At 52.0% G+C, this 19,191-nt stretch overlaps 1 protein-coding gene across 1 annotated transcript in view; it reads right to left on the reverse strand.

Moving 5' to 3' along the window:
• PACSIN2 (protein kinase C and casein kinase substrate in neurons 2) overlaps window positions 1-16,827 on the reverse strand; it is a 135,550-nt gene extending 118,723 nt beyond the window's left edge. Inside the window, exon 1 of the mRNA XM_047866823.1 lies at window positions 16,696-16,827. The gene's annotated coding sequence lies outside the window, so the exon portion shown is untranslated. The remainder of the gene's footprint in view (window positions 1-16,695) is intronic.
• Between the last annotated feature and the right edge of the window lie 2,364 nt (window positions 16,828-19,191).

Consider the following 19,191-nt stretch of genomic DNA (forward strand, 5'->3'; position numbering starts at 1 on the left):
TTTTGTCAAGTAAGAATACTCTAAAAACTACCAGCTTGTGGGGTGCCTGGGTGGCTCAGTTGGTTAAGGGTCTGACTTCAGCTCAGGCAATGATCTCATGGTTCACAAGCTTGAGACCTGCATCAGGCTCTGTGCTGACGGCTCAGAGCCTAGAGTTTGCCTCAGATTCTGTGTCTCCCTCTCTCTCTGCCCCTCCCCCATGCATTCTCTCTCTCTCTCTCCTTCTCTCAAAAATTAATAAAAAAAATTAAAAAAAAAAAACAAACTACCAGTTCTTTTCACAAACATGAAAAGAAAGGACAGGGGCACCTGGCTGGCTCAGTCAGTTGAGCTACTGACTTCGGCTCAGGTCATGATCTCACGGTTTGTGAGTTCGAGCCCTGCATCGGGCTCTGTGCTGACAGCTAGGAGCCTGGAGCCTGCTTCGGATTCTGTGTCTCCCTCTCTTCTGCCCCTCCCCCACTCATGCTCTGTCTCTCTCTCAGAAATAAACATGAAAAAAATTTTTTTAATAAAAAAAAGAAAAGAAAGGACAATTTGATTTATTTATTTATTAAGTTTATTTGTTTATTTATTTATTTATTTGTGAGAGAGAAAGCCAGGGAGGAGCAGAAAGAAAGGGGGAGAGAGAGAATCCGAAACAGGTTCCACACTTGTCAGTACAGAGCCCTACGTGGGGCTTGAACTCACAAACTGTAAGAACAGGACCTGAGCCAAAATCAAGTCAGATGCTTAACCGACTGAGCCACCCAGGTGCCCCTGAAAAGAAAGGGCATTTTAAAGCTAAAATATAGGGGCGCCTGAGTGGCTCAGTCGGTTAAGCGTCCAACTTCAGCTCACGTCATGATCTCGCAGTTCATGGATTCAAGCCCCGCATCGGGCTCTGTGCTGACAGCTTGGAGCCTGGATCCTGCTTCGGATTCTGTGTCTCCCTCTCTCTCTGCCCCTCTCCTGCTCATGCTCTCTCAATAATAAATGTTAAAAAAAATTTTTTTTTAAAAAGCTAAAATATAGAATGGCTACAATTTTATACCAAAAGGAAGCCGTTCCCAAGAAAAGGTCATTGCTAATCTTAATATACAAAAAGAACACGGCCTTTTTTCTCACAGTAGTGACAATACCATTTCAGACCAGCTTTTGTGACCCACTGGGCTGGGGACACCGCTGGAGGCTCCACAATCCTCAGGCAGCTCCCAGGCTCGTCTTCACGTCCAACTTGGCAGTTACTCCTGGAGGGGCAGCCCCCCACCCCACCCCCACCCCGGTCCCAACAGACCCGTGGAAGGTCACGTGTACTGTGGGACACTGTGGCTGCGGCAGTGACCCAAGACACTGTGTCCTCCCCTTCCAGGGGACAAGACGACACAAGAAGTATGTTCCCCAAAAGGTTCCTGGAGTGCTGCTTGGCTGCTGAAGAAGTGAAATGCCTTGTTTATGGAAGAGCTATTTACCCCAAAGCCAGTGTGTCTATATTTTGCTGCAAGGAAAAGTCTCACATGTCAACATTAAAACTGTTCACTGGGAATCTTCCAGGCTGAAGTCCATTGAGCTGAAGCAGAAATAAAAGAAAGCCACGATCTAAACCGGAATCTTCTGATACCGTGCCAGAACGCTAACAAGATCCCGAAGATCTCAATTAGCCAAACCCCAGAAGGAGACTTCAGATAAAACGGGGCCCGGCCAGTGATCTCATCGTGTGCGGCTGCTCTAGTGGTCAGAACAGCTGAGAAGAGGCCAGGCCTGCTCTGGGGCCCACCTCCCCGAACCCCAGCTGTCAAGCAGGGAGGGACACCTCCCAGCCCTGCAGGGTGCCACGAGCAGCAAGGATGGCAGGGCCCAGCACGCTCAAGTCCCCCGAGCAGGGACTTTGTTATGTCAAGAAACCAAACACACGAGGAATCCGGAGCAGTTCCCCGCACCACACGACCCCCACGTGCACTCGCGAGAACACGCCGGCCTGGACGCCCGAGCCCTGTCCACACAGACGCTACCCGGACGCAACCGCCATCCGGTCGCCTCTCAGCCTGAGGTGCGTGTCCGCCGAGGCACGGTCCGCCCTCAGTAGGACGCGGCGGGGGAAGAGGCCCACACGGCTCTTACCAGTGGGCTGCGGAGAATTCCAGGGTCTCTGTCCCCGCGCCTGGTCTGCAAGGAGAGACACAGGTTCCGGGTAGGCACGGCCCCTGGCCTTTCAGATTCCTCACCCTGTGGGGAGAGTCGCGTTGGGAGAAGGCCCCAGGCAGGCGTCCCATGGGCCCAGTCTGATATACACTGAAGTGTGGATGAAAGGTGTGTGGGTGCGCCGCGGCCCCTGAACACGCGCCCCCCACCCCCACCCCCCGGAGCCACAGCCTCCCAGCCAGGGCAAGAAGCCACAGAACTGCCTCCCCGCGTCAGAAACCCTACAGATTCTCTTGTCGCCCCCCACCGCCACCGCTTCCCCGATCCCCAGATCCCCATCTCATTGGACTTCGAATCTGGCCTCCCCCCACCCCGCCTCCCCCCTTTCGACTGGAAACGCTTTAGAAGGCCTCCCCGCTCTCTCTGAGCGCACGAAGCGATGGCTTGCCCCTCCCAGCCTCGGGACTGCTCGGGACCCAACGACAGGAAAAGCGCCCGGACGCTGCAATGCTGACTTAGCCCCGAGCAGAACCCGACCCTCCACGGTATGAGCTGGCCGCAGAGAAACTTAACCCCGGCACTCAGTCACGTTTCAAAATAACTCTAAAGGTGCTGCTCTGTGTTTGGCACGAAGTCGTGGCAAGCCTTAGAAGGAAGCAGACTATGAAGTTATTAAATGTAAATATTTAAAGAACCAGCAGCTACGGATGCCAGGAGGACGGCGGCCTGCGACTTCCAGAGGAACGATTCTGTTATGTCAGGGGCCCAGTCGAGATCGCAAATGCTACCTCATCCCACCCTCCAGAGAAGAGAGGAACTTTTTAGAAGCAACTTTTCAGGAAGTCCCTGTGTCCTCTGGGCAGTGCCTCAGAAGTTAAAAAACAAGAAAACGATTCTCTGATGTGGAAAATCTGTTGTGCATATAAATCTCCTCCTCCTTTAAGCCAAGCAGTGAACAACGTGCATTTCAAATGCCATTCACGAGGCAACTGTCTGGGACTGGCGATGAGATCATGCCATTTTGCTAAAGGCATAGACACGTATACACGGCAGCATTAAGTGTCTATAATGCCTACCATACAGGGGCCTGAAACCCACGTTTCCATCCTGGAACAAGACCACTTGACGGGACAGTCAGGCAAAGAAGACATTTCTGACTCAGCGCTGAAGGAAGCAATCAGAGAACGGAGATGTCCCGGGCAAAAGGGCGGGCCAGACTTCATTTTCCGGTGGCCTTTCTGATGATGCCCTCGGGCCTAGCTTGCTGAATTCCACAACCCCAAGCCGCTCACCGATCAAACACACACACTGCACGGCCGGCCGAGCTACGAGGCCTGTCACTTAACCTAAGCCCAGCTTCCCACCTGCAAAACAAAGTTGTCATAAGGATAAGTGTAATCACGCATGGCAAAGTAGGGCACCTGCCACAAAGAAGCCTCCATAAATATTAAATTTTTAAGTATCATTATGATAATGATGAAGTTAAAAAAAAAAAAAAAAACAGTTTAGGAAAGTGAAGGCTGGAAGGAGCCAAGCCTTAAGCAGGCGGGATGAGGCCTGGACCCTCTAGCCCCGAGGCTGGCCTTCCCTCCACACTAGGGCATGCGTTGTCTAAGCATCCCTAGTCCCCTGATTAGTCGTCCCCCACCAGAATGTAAGGTCTTGGTCTACTGTGTTCCTGCTGTAACCCCAGTGCTAGGAATCAGGCCTGGCAAGAGACAGACGTTCAAATATTGTTGAATAATCAAATGAGGATTTATGAACTCCCTGGAATTGTGCGCAAAAACGCTTGCAACCTCTTGGCGGGGTGGGGGAGTCTATTGTCATGAAATTCCGAAAGAGAGCTCAGAACTAAACCCAAGTCAGGATATACCGCTGAGTTCCACCCACATCTCAGAACACTAATGACCAAGGTTATGTTAGTAAGGCAGCAAACTTCACAGAGCAAAATCAACCAGAGGGGAACTTACCCAGAAAAGAGAAGGCTTCTCAAGGGCTGGCCACCATGCAGTCTTCGGCTCTGCCGTGGGCAGGCCCCAGCCTTTACATCTGCAGTTCGGATTCTGGAATGTACTTCGCAACAAGAAAGTCGAAAGCCAGCAAAAACCCTGTGTACAAACTACGCCTGGTGGGCACAGCTCTGAGTGCGCAATCCCTCTGGGGCCACACCCTCACCTCCTGGGGAGCCAGCGTCCCTGTGGGGACCACCAATGCACTAGAGGGCTTTAAGGCAGATCTGTGCGCCTGTCCCTTCAACTGCATACATCTGTAGCGGAGGAAATGGCGCTGGCCCGTGACCAGAACTGAGCAGTCTCGTCCCCATCCCACTGCTCAGAGAGGGGCCCTCCTACAGGGGAAGGCAACCCAGGTCCCCGGTGAGGAGGGTGAGGAGACGGCGGCAGGACTTGAGAGCAGGGCTCTGCAGTCTCTGAACAGGGGCAACGTGCCACCTCCACCCCAGGAGGGAAAGCCGCCTCCCCCCACCCAGCACCCAGGGCTGACAGAGTTCATCTCTCGGGAGTGGGCCTCCACCTCTTCCAATCGTGCTGCTAACATTAAGTTTTTGTAAGGCAGGAATTTATTTTTTTTTTAATTTTTTTTTTTTAACGTTTATTTTTGAGACAGAGAGAGACAGAGCATGAACGGGGGAGGGGCAGAGAGAGAGGGAGACACAGAATCGGAAACAGGCTCCAGGCTCTGAGCTATCAGCCCAGAGCCCGACGCGGGGCTCGAATTCACGGACCGCGAGATCGTGACCTGAGCTGAAGTCGGACGCTTAACCGACTGCGCCACCCAGGCGCCCCAAGGCAGGAATTTAAAGGGGTCCCCTCACCCTGCCTATCAGTTAGAGGGCACATGATTCTCAACTATTTTTTTTTTTTAATTTTTACTTATTTTTGAGCGAGAGAGCACGAGCAGGGGAGAGACAGGGAGACAGAGGATCCAAAGCTGCCTCTGTACTATCAGCACAGAGCCCAATGCAGGGCTCGAACTCACGAATGGCGAGATCATGACCTGAGCCAGAGACGAATGCTGAACTGACTGAGCCACCCAGGAGCCCCTGGTCTCAACCATTTCTGAATTTCGTGAACTACACGTTCCTGCTGGAGGTTAGAGACCAAAAAGCACAGGTCTAAAACAACAATTCTGGAGACGAACACACACACACACACACACACACACACACACACACACACACACACAAAACCTTCAAGGAGGGTCACATGACTGGTCTTGAGCTTTAAAGGGAGGTGATAAAACAGCCTTTCCCCCCAAATCAGGCAACTTCACATCCACCTGTAAGAGCAAGAAGAGAGAAATCCAAAAGGAAATAAAAGCAGCATTAAAGAGAAAATAACAGAAACAAGTCTGGAATTTATTATACCAACCACCTCATTCACTTTTCATAAAAAGAGACGTTAACTTTTTCCCCATGACTCACTCATGGCCAGGTCTACCCCTCTCGCCCCACCGCGAGGCCCTGTTTCCGGGGGACTCTCAGGTAAGGCCCAGCCCCAGGTCGAAGAAGCAGAAGAAACTTGGTGGGCCACCACCGTGCATCCTGCTGAACCCAGAAAAAAGCGTGGCTCAAAGGCTGCTAAGGAATCATGCCTCAAGGTCAGGTATCAGAGGGCCTGTCCTGAGACTCAGTAGCCCTCACGCCACGCCACCCGGCCAGGTCACGGCAGCTGAGCAGACATTTCTCGGGAAATAAAACAGGAAGTGTGGAAAAAAGGGGAAGCTAAGAGCGTGAGCCTCTGGGGCTTGGTAGTTACCATCCAGCTAGGCTGAGAAGCTGCAAGGATGCCTGAGCCTTCCGGCCCCTGCCAAAGCCTCTACCACACACACAACCAAAGGCTTGGCAAGTTGCCTCGGCAACAGCTAACCTAGGCCCGTTTAGGCATCTGTGGAAACCAGGGCAAAGTACAGTTTCCATACTTGTGATACAAACACAGACTGCTAAGCACAGAGCAAAGCATGACTCTAAAACTGGGGTTGATTGGGGCGTCTGGGTGGCTCAGTCAGTTAAGCGTCCAGCTTCGGCTCAGCTAATGATCTCATAGTTCCTGAGTTCGAGCCCCGCGTCGGGCTCTGTGCTGACAACTCGGAGCCTGGAGCCTGCTTCGCATTCTGTGTCTCCCCTCTCTCTGCCCCTCCCCTGTTCGTGCTCCGTCTCTCAAAAACAGATAAACATTAAAGATAAAATAAAATTTTAAAAAAATTAAATTAAAATTAAATGAAAACAAAATTGACAGAATACACATGAGTGGGGAGGGGAAGCAGGAATGGAGGTGGCACCCAGCTGAGCGGACCAGAGAAGCCAGCCCTGCAGTGTTGGCAGTGAGGACCCACTGGTGCCTGGGAGACAACACTCTCCTTACGCTTCTGTGGTGTTTGCGATGATTTCCTCTTACTCATACTAATGTCTCTCATTCTGTTCTGTTGTGGACGTCAGCCTTTCTTAGCCAGGATAAGAACTAAGAAAAGAGTTTTTGTCCTGGGGAGGACAGAGGACTCCAGGGGAAGCAGGCCCTGCCCACCCCAGAGATGGGAGGCCATGAAGGAGGCACAGCAGGAATCCAAGGGAGGGGCTCCAGGAGGGGGAGAGCGAGGCCCTGAGGCCCAGCACCGCTCCCCACCAGAGCCCCTCCTAGTTCCTGATAAGCAGGTCTTTTGCAGACCCTGGAAAACGAGCCACCAGGAAAACAGGACTCCACTCAGTCTGAGGGAGGATACCTAAGGGACTGTGGAAGATGAAAAAGCCAGCCATCCCTCGGGGAAGGGACACGGTGAGGGACAGTGAAGGACACAACAACTTCCGAACAGAGAAAAAAAAAAAAAAAACACCACAAGGAGAGCAAGCACGACACTATAAACCTCCCAGTATGTTCTCTGAGCTGTTGGACTCTAACCGTTCACAGGGCCAGGAACACCTCTGAGAGCTGCCTCTAGAAGGTACACAAGGCAAAATCTGCAGGATCACTTGATTCCCAGGCTGTCCTGACATCCCAGTGACACTGGCGGGGAAGACCTGGCACAGCAGGGCCCTTCCCGATATGCACACTGTCCGAGAACGAAGAGATGTGGTGGCCCAGAGCGGCAGGACCACAGTACTGACGGAGGAATGCAGCCACAAACATTTACAACCTTGGGGACGTAGAACATTAGCTCGGGTGATTGATAAAGTAGCAACGCCTTTTTCAAAGACTGTTTCCTGCTAACTCGAGTAAAACGATAGCCAGAAACCTAGAAAGGAAACGTGACTCATTTGAGAAAACCTCTCGAAAGTTTCTTAATCTCACAGATCCTTACACGTTCCAGAGGCCAAGGCATCTTAAAGAGAGAGAATCCCTCGACACTTTCACCCATAAGTATCAGGAAAACAAACCCACAAGCAACAGAGAAGGCTTTCAAAACCTCTAAGACGTTCATACCCTTTAATCTGGGACTTCTATTTCTGAGAATTTATTCCCAGGAACTGAACACACAAATGGAGAAAGAAAAATGAAACTGTAAATTACAAATTCATCTACAATAGCCAAAAAAGTTGGAAATTACCTAAAATGGCCAGCATTAAGGAAATGGTTTAATCTCATTACATTCACAAGATTATAAAATCATTAAAGGTCTTGTTAAAGACAATGGTAAAACCCTGGAAAAGATCAGATAAAATATTTCAGTGGATCTGAATAATGCATTCCTACCAGCGAAGATTAATGAAAAAGAGGCACATGCGGTTGGTGCCTGCCATTTACAACCCTGTTTACAACCTGAATGACCTTGGACTAGGCACACGGTCTCACTCCTGCAGTGTCCTTGCATTCAGACTGGTGACGTCAGAGGTCGGACAGAGGCAATGCACCTCCCTGGCCTCCCCTGAAGCCTGAAACAAAGCAGGCAGCTAGCAGGTGGCAACTACTCTTAAGATAAACTGAAAACCCCTATGCATGCGGAAGGTAAAACACAGGAAGAGTTCTTTATTCAGAAAACTCTATTTTCTGGGACGCCTGGGTGGCTCAGTCAGTTAAGCGTCTGACACTTGCTTTCGGCTCGGGTCATGATCTCGCAGTTCAAGGGTTCGAGCCCCACGTCAGGCTCTGTGCCACCAGCACAGGATTCTTTCTCTCCCTCCCTCTCTGCCCTTTCCCTGCTAGTGCACGCTCTCTCTCTCAAAATAAATAAATGAACATTAAAAAGAAAAAAAAAGAAAAACCTCTGCACCTTCAATATTTAAAAGAAAAAGACAAGAATGGGGTTGGTATAAGCCTTTTAACGATTATCACCAGCATACAAACAAACATCTGCTCTAATTTACCTCGACAACGGATCTTCATTTGGTATCACAATGGCAACAAAACGTGAATATCTTTCACAATTTTACGTAGTGCAAAAGGAGTGCTTTACAGAAATGTGATTTCTCCTCAACTCGCTGTTTTTAAACAACATGTGACACTTTTCAAAATACAGCCAGTGGGAGGTGAGGCAAGGGTACGCCTAAGCCGGGAGCTCTGGAATCCCCAGGCATGCTGTCCCCCCCGCCCCCCCACCACACACACACACACACACACACACACACACACACACACACACACACACCAGTCAGGAGCTGGACAGTGGCAGCGGACAGGTGGATGATGGACAGGCCGTGACCACACACCTAGCAGCTGAGCTACTGAAAAGCCTCTCCCTTTCCTGCCCTTATCTCCCTGCTATATAAATTACAAACTTCCAGATTATCTTGCCCAAGTTAGTGGCAGGCATAGATCCTATCTTAAAACAAAAGACCACATGACTCACCTCTTTTCTGTTTCTGAGAGGTGGGGAAAGAGGACTAGCATGTAATGCTTATTTTCATAGGAGACTGACTGACCCAGAATCTACTTATTCAAGGCAGCAGATGAGTGAGAAGAGTGTGGCTTCAGAGTCAAGCTGAGGGTCAGCTCTGACGGTGACCCTGTGAAGGTCACTTCATCTCTCAGAACTCTGATTTACTTACGTGGAAGTGGAGTTAACGCTCTCTCGTGGCAAGAATCAAGGGAGCAGGAATGTAGAGCTTCCTGTACGGTCCCTCAGGAACCCCAGAACCCAGAGGCCTGTCCCAGGTGGTGGCCTCCACCCTCGACCGACCCCCACTGTCGCGGGCCTCCTCGCTGGTGCCTGCCCAGACTCCTGAGCTGAGGATGCGTTTACTGGCGCTGGACGTCTGTCCCAACTGCTCCCTGGATTGAAACACCGTCACATCCAAGCTCAACGGCACCCAGGCAGGCCAGCTCCAGCCTCCAACAACCAGTCAGCTATAAAAACCCACTAATAGCGGGCCTGGAGGTCCGTGCGGGGGGCACGGCCGGCTCTGTGGTTCCTCTTGAAGACCACAACTCACAGACTTGGCACGCTCGGTTGGCGACAACATAATTGGGCACAACGGAACACAAATTGTAGTTTCAAATACGAGAATGTTCACAAAGCATGGTTTAGGCACCGCTTTATAATAAAATTTCATTCGGTTGAATAGGAAACATCACAACACTGGACGCAGTCCGTTCTGTGAAGGCCGCCTGCAGGCCCCAGCACAGGCCCCACACCGAGGCTCCCAGGGAAGCCCGGCTCAGGGTGGAGGCCCGGTCGGGGTCCTGGCCGGCTGGCCTCAGCCAAACCACCAGCCCCCCAGGCCTCCCCCTTTTCCTCCTCCAAACAATGAAGAGTGAGGCCAACCAATAAGGCGCTCTGGAAACAAAACGAGAGCTCTAGGAAAGTTCTGGTAAACTGCAGATGCCTGCACAACCAGGCTGTTTTTCATATGTTGTCATTATAAAATCAAGCTCCTGCACAAATACTAATTCTAAAAGGAGAAGGGTAATGGTGCAGTTTGGGACACACGGAGAAACCGCCCATAATTCTACAGCCCTGACTACCACCGCTGCACGTAGTCTAATACTTTCCCCATGGGACAAGTGTCCGTGTACCTTCACAACTGGCCTTCTCAAGTCGTGGTATTTTTCGTCACCTCAGTGACAGCCATCATCACCCTCACACATGCGCCTTCGAATCTGAGAGTCACTAAATCACAGCATCGGCCCGTCATCTCAGACTCAGGCTCTCCACCACCTAGAACATTCAACTCAGGCACAGAATCGCCCTCCCAGAAGGAGCAAGGCTTCGGGAGAGGTTGGACCGCCCTCCGGCCTGCGCCCCAACAGGAAGGGCAGATTCAGACAGAAGCAGAGAGGCGGCAAGGAGACAGGAGCCAGGCCCTGCAAGTGCCAGGGCGGGCCGCACTCCATGCATGTCCAGAGGCCCTGCACCATGGAGCTGGCACAGGTGCTGAGCTCTCGGGGCCACACTGCCCTCCCTAGGTCATGTGAGGAGGGGGCCGTCAGCGGTCCAGTTCTGAAGATGTTGAAGCATGTGGCCAAGGAAGGCCACACGGTTACCTAGGGGTAGAGCTGAACTCAAACCGGGACTGTGCGACTCTGAAACCGTGTTACCTCCCATAGCTTAGTGCAATATGACCTTCCTGCAGGAACCAGAGGTGAAAGTTACCTCCTGACTGCATGGATCGGTGAGCAAAAACCACAGGGAAAAGGCAGAACCCAGGCAGCCACTGCATTACCAACCAAAACTGCAAGCAACACGATAAGCAAAGAGACTGAGGCAAGACGGTTGCCAATCCCACTCTGGAAGCCCCTGTCGTTAGAGAGTGCAGCCACCGCTTCCTAGAAACCTGGATGGTAATCCCTGAGCCTCCAGGGGACAGCGGTGACCTTGGTGAAAATGAGCTACCTAACCACCCGTCCCCATCTGCATCCCAGACTTCTCAACTGACGTTTCCTTTCTGTGCAGAGCTTCAACCTGCTGTGTCTGCTGCCCGGAAACAGTTCCCCACTGAACTCCCGTCCTCCAGGAAGAGGTCCAAAACCCGAGCCAGCGTGCCGGGCAGGTTACACAACCTGAAGCCTGCCCACCCAGCCTTCCCTCCCTCCACCTGAAGAGGCTCCTCTCACCCCAAGCCACTCACACTCCCACATTCTCGACAGCACCGTGCCTCCCCGACTGGGATTCTCCTTCCAGGCATCGTCCCCTGGAAAGCACCTGTGGATCTGGAAAACCCCTCCAAAGTCACTTCCCTGAAGGTCAGCTCTCTGCAGCGTTCTGAGGGCAGTCAGACCCTCCCACCTAGGTCCCCTCTACTTTGTTCATGCTCCTATCTGCTACTGTCCTGGTGAAACGTGATTGCTTCCAGGTCAGCCTCCTTGACTGAGCTGCCTCTGCAGAGTGTGACAGTCACCTTCATCTTGGGATCCCAGAGCTGTGGGCAGAGCCAGGCACACTGGACACTCAGGAGCCAGGATGCCCCCAGCTTCGACCCCCCCCCCCCTTGTCCACTTCCCCACACCCACAAACATCTCTCCAAACGCTCTCGGCCCCAGGGAGTGAAATTAAAATAAAAAGCAGGCACTTGGACATGGCAGTCTAAAGGAGCTGACAACCACTCTTAACGATATTTAAATCACAGAGAGCAGGCCACTGGAAGAGAAGCGCCAGCCTACAGATGCAAGCTTCCTGGTCAGAGGAAGGGCTTGTAAATACCAGCAGAGCTAATGAAGGAGCCATTATGGCAGGTCACGTTTAACTAGACACCATCCCTGCAAGGGGGCGGGCAGCCTGGGGCCTCGTCATGGGCCTTGCCCTCCGACAGCCTCATTTCCTGACCAGGCTGCTACTTCTGGGGACTTCCAACTGCTTAATGCTCAGAATTCACTGCTGCCTGTAGCCTCCACCAATTCCTCTCTCTGGGGAGCGATTCATTTAAGGAAGCTGACACATGGCATGAGGCTTTCTGTTCAGTGTCAGGGAGAAGGTGCATATCTGCCTCGCCCTTGTAGGTTTCCCAAAGAAGTTCATGGTGAAATGAACAAATAACGAACAAATACCTTCTTCCACCTCTGGACGATGAATAATAGTCTCAGATGCAACCTAACAAGAAGACAGGACCACACGCACTCACACCACATTTGAGGGATACATACTGTATGCCACCCTACACCTCCATCTGAGTATTCAAAACATCTTCACTGCGATGATTCTTTCCATCAGTAATAAACCACCTAACATCCGTGAGTCTTTAAAATTCAGTGTTCTTTTGCATACATGAGCTGAGACTCTGTGCTCTGTTAATAAACTGAAAAAAACCAGTCCCTAAAATATTCAGACTCTGGCCAGAAGGCCACAAGAAGCCACTGTTGGAAAGTCATGGTCATTGGCACAATCCACACCCAACCCTCAAACCCACCCAGGAGCTCTGGGCCCAGGGAGGGGCCTCACAGGCTGCAGGCGTATCTCATCTGAAGTACATATTTGGATGGACAAGTCAAACATTTGGAGTTCTGACTTAACATTGACTTCACACGTTTTTCAAGTGCTAAGCAACTGAGTGGTAATCATTTCAATGTACCCTTTAATCAATAAACATTAAACGAGTCTGCTCAAAACACCTAAGTCCTACAAACGTGTCCCTATGAAAAATATGACAAGAAAAACATAACAAAAACAAAATAATCCTTTTGACAGTCAGGCAGAAAGGTGTTCAGTGATCCAAATTCCGACCAAAAAAAAAAAAAACAAAAAAAAAAAAACAGCCCTTTCAGCAGATGAGCAAATAGTTTCCTCTGTAAGTGACACATCCTGGGATATTTACACTGCCAAACATAACTGGTAATGACAACCACCAAGGAAGCAAAACCTAATGGAAAAACCCCAAGCTGGCAACCAGGTGCCCCAGTTCTGGTCCCAGGACAAGCCTCTGGCTGTGTGATCCTACCAAAGGAATAGCCAGCCCCGTACCTCTCTCTTCATCGTGAAAAAGACTATCCATCACCACCCAAACCAGTCAGAAACATTTTAAGGACCCAAAACAAAAAAAAAAAAAAAAAAAAAAAGAGAGGTGAAAATGCTTTGGAATGTGTCCTCTATAAATACAAGTCATTGTTATTATTAGCTCAAAGATGACCGAGAAAATAGGATTACAGAGTATCAGCAGTGAAGGGGGTTAGAGATGGGGTGATCCCAGAGACCTCAATCTGGCCCAGCCCTCTGAAGCTGTGTGCTTTCTGGGAAGGAGTGCCCAGTTTTTATTAAATTCTCAAAAGGTGAAGAACCTCTCAGGCCTTCACCTTACAAATATAAAACCTGAGGGGCGCCTGGGTGGCTCAGTCGCCTAAGTGTCCAACTACAGCTCAGGTCATGATCTCACGCTCCGTGAGTTTGAGCCCCACATCAGACTCTGTGCTGACAGCTTAGAGCCTGGAGCCTGCTTCAGATTCTGTGTCTCCCCTTCTCTCTGCCCCTCCCATGCTCATGCTCTGTCTCTGTCTCTCCATAATAAATAAACATTAAAAAAAATTTTTTTAGAGAAACACATAAACATATGTCCAATATATCTCAATTAAAAACTAAAGATTTGGGGGCAACTAACTGGCTGGCTCAGTCGGTGGAGCGTGTGATTCTTGCCCTCAGGGTTGTGAGTTTGAGTCCCACGCTGGGTGTAGAGATTACTTAAAAAAAAAAAAATTCTTTAAAAAACCAGAACAAAACAGGGGCTCCTAGGTGGCTCAGTCAGTTGAGACTCTGACTCTTGCTTTCAGCTCAGGTCATGAACCCAGGGTCATGGGATCCAGCCCCATGTTGGGCTCCACAATAAGTGTGGAGCTTTCTTAAGATTCTCTCTCTCTCTCTTTCTCTGCCCCTCTCCGCCCCTCTCCCCTGCTCATGCTCTCTCTAAAATAGAATAAAAATAAATAAAAATTAAAAAACAAAATATTTTATTCTAGGAATTTAAAAAATACATGGTGTTCTATTAAGCTAACAGATTAACGTGCAGAATGAATAAATTGTTATTCTGGGAATAAACGGAAGCCAACACATAACTAAAGAAAGGACATCTCTGTTGTTGTTTAATGTGTGTTTTTAATCAAACTACCAACGTGTGTGCTCCCAGATGGCCGCTGTTCTTTAAAGAGTTACCTTTGGAACTACACACACGTCAAGAACATTGCATGGCACAGAATACCTCTGAGTATACTTGGAGAATTCTTTTAAGACTGTCTGCAGTCAGCAGACAGAACATAATCATCGCAATACCAAACGTCTGAAGGAATTCCTACACAGCCGCCCCAGGGACCACCACTGGGACCCATCAGGAGTCAGGTTTCAGGCACCAAGATACTTTCAGGTTTGTGAAGGATCACCGCCAGGGCCGTAAAGGTCGGTCTCTACCTGCGGAATGCACACTGACTTCATAACTGAGGCCCTGCCACCCTGCCTTCAGGTAGGCCAACTGCAGTTCCAAACAATCTAACTGGAAAAAAACTGAGCCAGCACCACGGCTCACATGAATGTGGTCATTACCCCCATAATCTATGGGGAGGCCTCCGTACAGCAACCATGACAATCTGATGGCAGATAAGGCAGGCACGAGTCAGCGCAGAGGTTCCACTGAGTGTGGCCTAAGAGCACTGGGTAACAGGTGCCCCATCTCTAAACGCAAGGCACCATTACTATTAATTAAGGCGTCTGTGGAATCTTTTTGATATTTCTTAACATCCCAGAATCAACTGATGACCCGGTCAGAAGCAGGAAGCCTGAGCATCGTGTCCTTAAGTTGGTCAACACAATTTTCAAGTGAATATAGAGAATAAAATGAAAAGGACAAACGCCCCTCAGCTCCCACCCCAGAAATGGCCTGGCTATCAGAGATCTGGATTGGGCATCAAGGACAAGGGAAAGACAACCTTATCTCCCAGCAGCAGGCGGTGCCGGGAGCCCACACACTTTTTCACAGATGCATACTTTTAGGTAATTTAAACATTACAACCTCTCATACACCTGTGACTGAAAGTAATAAAGTTCCAACTCCCAAACACCATGAGCTGAACGTGCCACTTCCGTTCAAATGAGTTTTTAATTCCCCTCCGAAACCTGAATAAAGAGTACAGACCGAATCACCCTTCTGCTCTTCCCTGTTATGTTACTTTCCCGAGTAATCAATATCACCGGCCCAACAGCCAGCTTCTTTAAAGCCTGAAGACAATTGTCAAAAGAAAATCACACACCGCAGAAAAGTTTTTGATGTGGTGGCCTCATATCTCAAGTAGCATAACCTCACCAAGGAGAATGCCGAGCTCCAGAAGAAAGTTTAGATGCATGCAGATGAGTTTCCCACATGAATCAAGAGAAACCCCCTGGCTCCTAGTCAATGCCTGTACGTGGAGGCTTCAAGCAGGCTTGTGAATCAAGTGTGATAAGAACATTTGGGGGCAAGAACGGGAGGGCTGGCATTCACCAGCGCCCACCTGGTTGGTTTCCTTGCCCTGGGCTCCAACCTGGCAATCCCAGGAGGGTTAAAACAGAACTTCAGCCTAAAACTGCAGAGGAGGGAAGGAAGCTATGAGCTCACCGTCAGCAACTCAGGTTTGAATTCTTTTAGCTGTTCTCTTGATTTTCATCAGCACAGCCAGGGAGTGTTTGGTAAACAGTGTAATGAGTAGCCGTGGAGATTCTGGGCAGCCTACCCTCCTCAACCACAAAAACACAGGACAGTTGCAGTAGAGGAGGGAAGACCCGGGAACGGTTACACACACCCCACCTCCAAGGACACCTTCCCCTGGGCACCCAACTGGAGGGCAGCATCCTCAAAGACAGCAGCTGCGTGGGTCCCAAGGAGGCAGCACAGTTTGCCCTCCCGACCAGCTCCATCCGAAAAGCAAAGTCCCCCGCCCGCCCCCCCCCCCACTCCCCCGCCTCCAGTGGAGCCAAAACCCAACGAACCACTGAAATTAAGGGGCAGAAATTGCTACCTCTCCAGTCCGGGACCCCTCTCCAATTCCGATGCCCGGGCAGGCTCGGAAACCCCAGAAGAGAGAACGTGTTCACGTTTCTTACGAACCACTGACAGTCTGGTAAAACTCCGAGGATGGAACGGAGGCCAAGAGCTCCAGCCTCTCCTGCCTGTCCCCGCTGCCCCAGGACCTGCTCGCCAGGAAGGCCTCGCCGCCCTCACCCCCGTGGAGCCAGGAGAGACACGGGGAGGGTGGGAAGGAAGGAAATAGAGGGCAGTCCTCAAAGGGCCCCCAAATAAGCTCATCCGCGTTGCTGTCCCGCCTGCCCTCCAACTGGCGCCTACCAGCCACCCCGCTCCTCCCCTCGCAGCCGCCCTCGCCCCCCACGGGTCCCCCACTGAACCTCCGCGCCCCTCGGCCGGGCGGCTTCCCCGGAGCGCGCCCGCCGCTCCTCCCCGAGTGTCTGCGGAGCGCCCACCTGCCCCCTCGGCAGCAGCCTCCAACCCCGCCGGCCCCGTCGCGGCGCTGCCCTCCCCAGCGACCCCCACCCGAGAACCTTCCAGCTCGCGCTCCGGCGCCCGCCGCCCCCGAACACGCCCCCTCCCACGGAGACAGGAAGTCCGCGCGCCGGCCGCGCGGCCGCACAGGCTTCCCCCCGGGCGAGCAGCGCGGGCCCGGCCGCCCACCGGCGCCCCGGTGGCCGCCCGCGGCGCCCCAACCGTCGCGGCGCGCCCCTCACCTCGGCCGCCGCTCGTCTCCCGACTCGCCGCTCACCCCGCTCCCGCCGCGACGGCGTCTCCGGCTCCGGCTCCCGCCCTGCCTCCGGCCGCGCTCCTCAGCCCAGCCCTGCCCTGCCCCGCCGCGGCCGCCGCTGCCGCCGCTGCCGCCGGCCAGGAGCGCACCGCCCCCGACGCGCCCGCCGTGCTCGCCCCATTGGCTGCTGAGCGCCTGGCCCCGCCCCACGGCCCCTTCCACACCTCGGATTGGGCCAGGGAGCCGGGAGGCGGCACGCCCCCTGGCGCCCAAAAGGACCTCCTCTGGGCACCATTGGCGGCGTCTCCTGTCAATCAAGGGGGAGTGCCTACTTAACCAACCGATAGGGTGCCGGGGGTCACTGTCCCGGGGTCGCTCCCAGGCTGTGCTTCGCCGCGCTCACGTACTGGGGCCAGAGTCCTGAGGCTTCGCTGGCACCCAGGCGTGGGGAGCGCCGTAGGGCAGCGCCTCACCCGACTGGGAATTCAGGGAAGTAGTCGTTCTGAAAGTTTCCTCTCCTGGGGCGCTCGGCGAAGCCAAAGTCAACAGGGCTTCCTCCGATTCCCGCCACAAGAGTACATTCCTCTTGAGCCGCTTAATTTAAGCCCTGGGAGGAGTGGTGGTGGTGGAGGGGTGTGTGTGTGGACAGAGCCGCCAGGGAGGGCATATGGATGGCCAGGCACCACACAATGGAGCGCTTTATTTCTGGTTCTTACCTGACCTTGCTTGATGGGAGTATTAGCCCCATTCTGCAGACAGAAATAACAATGAGTACAAAATTACCAACATTCGCTGACCACTTTCCAACCATTGCTTCCGAGGATCCTGGTAGAGAGGATGATCCGAGCATGCCCAAGGGAGGGTTTGGAGACAGGCCAGGCAATTTGGGGAGCTGAACGGCGGAGAGGCGGGGTGGGGTGCTGGAGTAAAGAGGGTAAACGGCGGAGCCAGGATTAGAAACCCAAGTCCGCCCCAACCCAGATCTGTGCTGGTTCCACGGGAGAATAACCCTGAGGACGGTGCGGCGATGCTGGAACATGCTTAAGCTAGAATGGTAAAAGGGCAAGCAGGACACAAAATGGTGGAGACTGTATAATTCCACTACCAACAGGGGCGCCTATAGGTCAGTTGAGCATCAGCCGGTTGATTTCAGCTCAGGACATGATCTCGGTTCGTGGGTTCCAGCCTGGCCTCAGGCTCTGCACTGACAGCGCAGAGCCTGCTCGGAATTCTCTCTCTCTGCCCCTTCCCTGCACTCTCTCTCTCTCAAACAAACAAACAAATTCTACAAATTCTGGGAGAGTCCGCAAAGAGAGAGTTTTTTCACTTTCCAAACTGTTCGTTCTTTTGCATTGTTTTTGCTAATTGTGACGAGAGGTTTGCCCCGGAACCTCCAGTGGGTCACCTCTGTCTCCCGCCTCCCGCTCTCCCCCACATACTCCTCGGTCCTTGCCCTCAGCCCCTTCTCCATGCACACACATGCTCACACATATCCCCCTTCATGCTGCACACCTGTGAGGCTAGGAGGGGGTCCCTGCGGACAGGACACCACGGGGAGGCACTGAGCCTGGCACTGGCTGGCAGTAAGACACCTCCCGAGCCTTTCTGGCCTCCAAGCCCCAGAAGCCACTTCCTGGCTCCTTCTTCAATCAGATTCAAACTGGCCTGGAGCCAGATCCTGTCTCTGACCCTTCCCCACTCGGGGGCCTTGGGCAAGTCACTGCAGCTCCCTGCACCTCCTTGTCCCGATCTGTGACACGGGGGTGATAACAGAGCCCATCGTACGTTGTGGTAAGGGGTGAGTGGGACAAAAAAGAGTGTGGACAGCATGCATGTAGAAGTGAGTACCCAGTATCTGAGCAGTTAACGTCAGCCATGCTTTGTCAACTGACATTGTGGTCCCCCCTTCCCCACAAAACGTGCCCATTACCTGGGTCTGGAACCAAGAGCGACCCAGTTAGTCCTTTATTAGCCATTCCCTACTCGGCAGCCTGGATAAACTTTACGTAGCCCAGGTTAAAACATTTTCACTGAGATCCAAACACTCTGCAAAAAAATTAAAACACCCAGATATGGTTGTATAGCTGGTAAATTGTCTTATGCAGAGATATATGTTCCTTGTACGAGAAAAAAAAAAATCAAAAGCTGTTACAGACATCCGTTCTATAAATAATTCCAACGTCAGGGTGCCTGGGTGGCTCAGTCTGTTAAGCATCCGACTCTTGGTTTCAGCTCAGGTCATGATCTCATGGCTCATGGGTTTGAGCCCCACAGTGGGCTCTGTGCTGACAAGACGGAGCCTGCTTGTGATTCTCTCTCCCCCTCTCTCTCTGCCCCTCCTCTGCTCTCTCACTCTCAAAATAAATAAATAAACTTTAAAAACAATAAGTCCAATGTTTAGGATGGGGGGGGGGGGTGGGGAGAGTTGGCAGTCTGGGGAGGAACGGACCTGAGAAGACCCAGCAAAGACCTCGAGTCTGGA

Source organism: Prionailurus viverrinus, chromosome B4 (assembly GCF_022837055.1).
Source record: "Prionailurus viverrinus isolate Anna chromosome B4, UM_Priviv_1.0, whole genome shotgun sequence".
NCBI classification, from domain to species: Eukaryota; Metazoa; Chordata; class Mammalia; order Carnivora; family Felidae; genus Prionailurus; species Prionailurus viverrinus.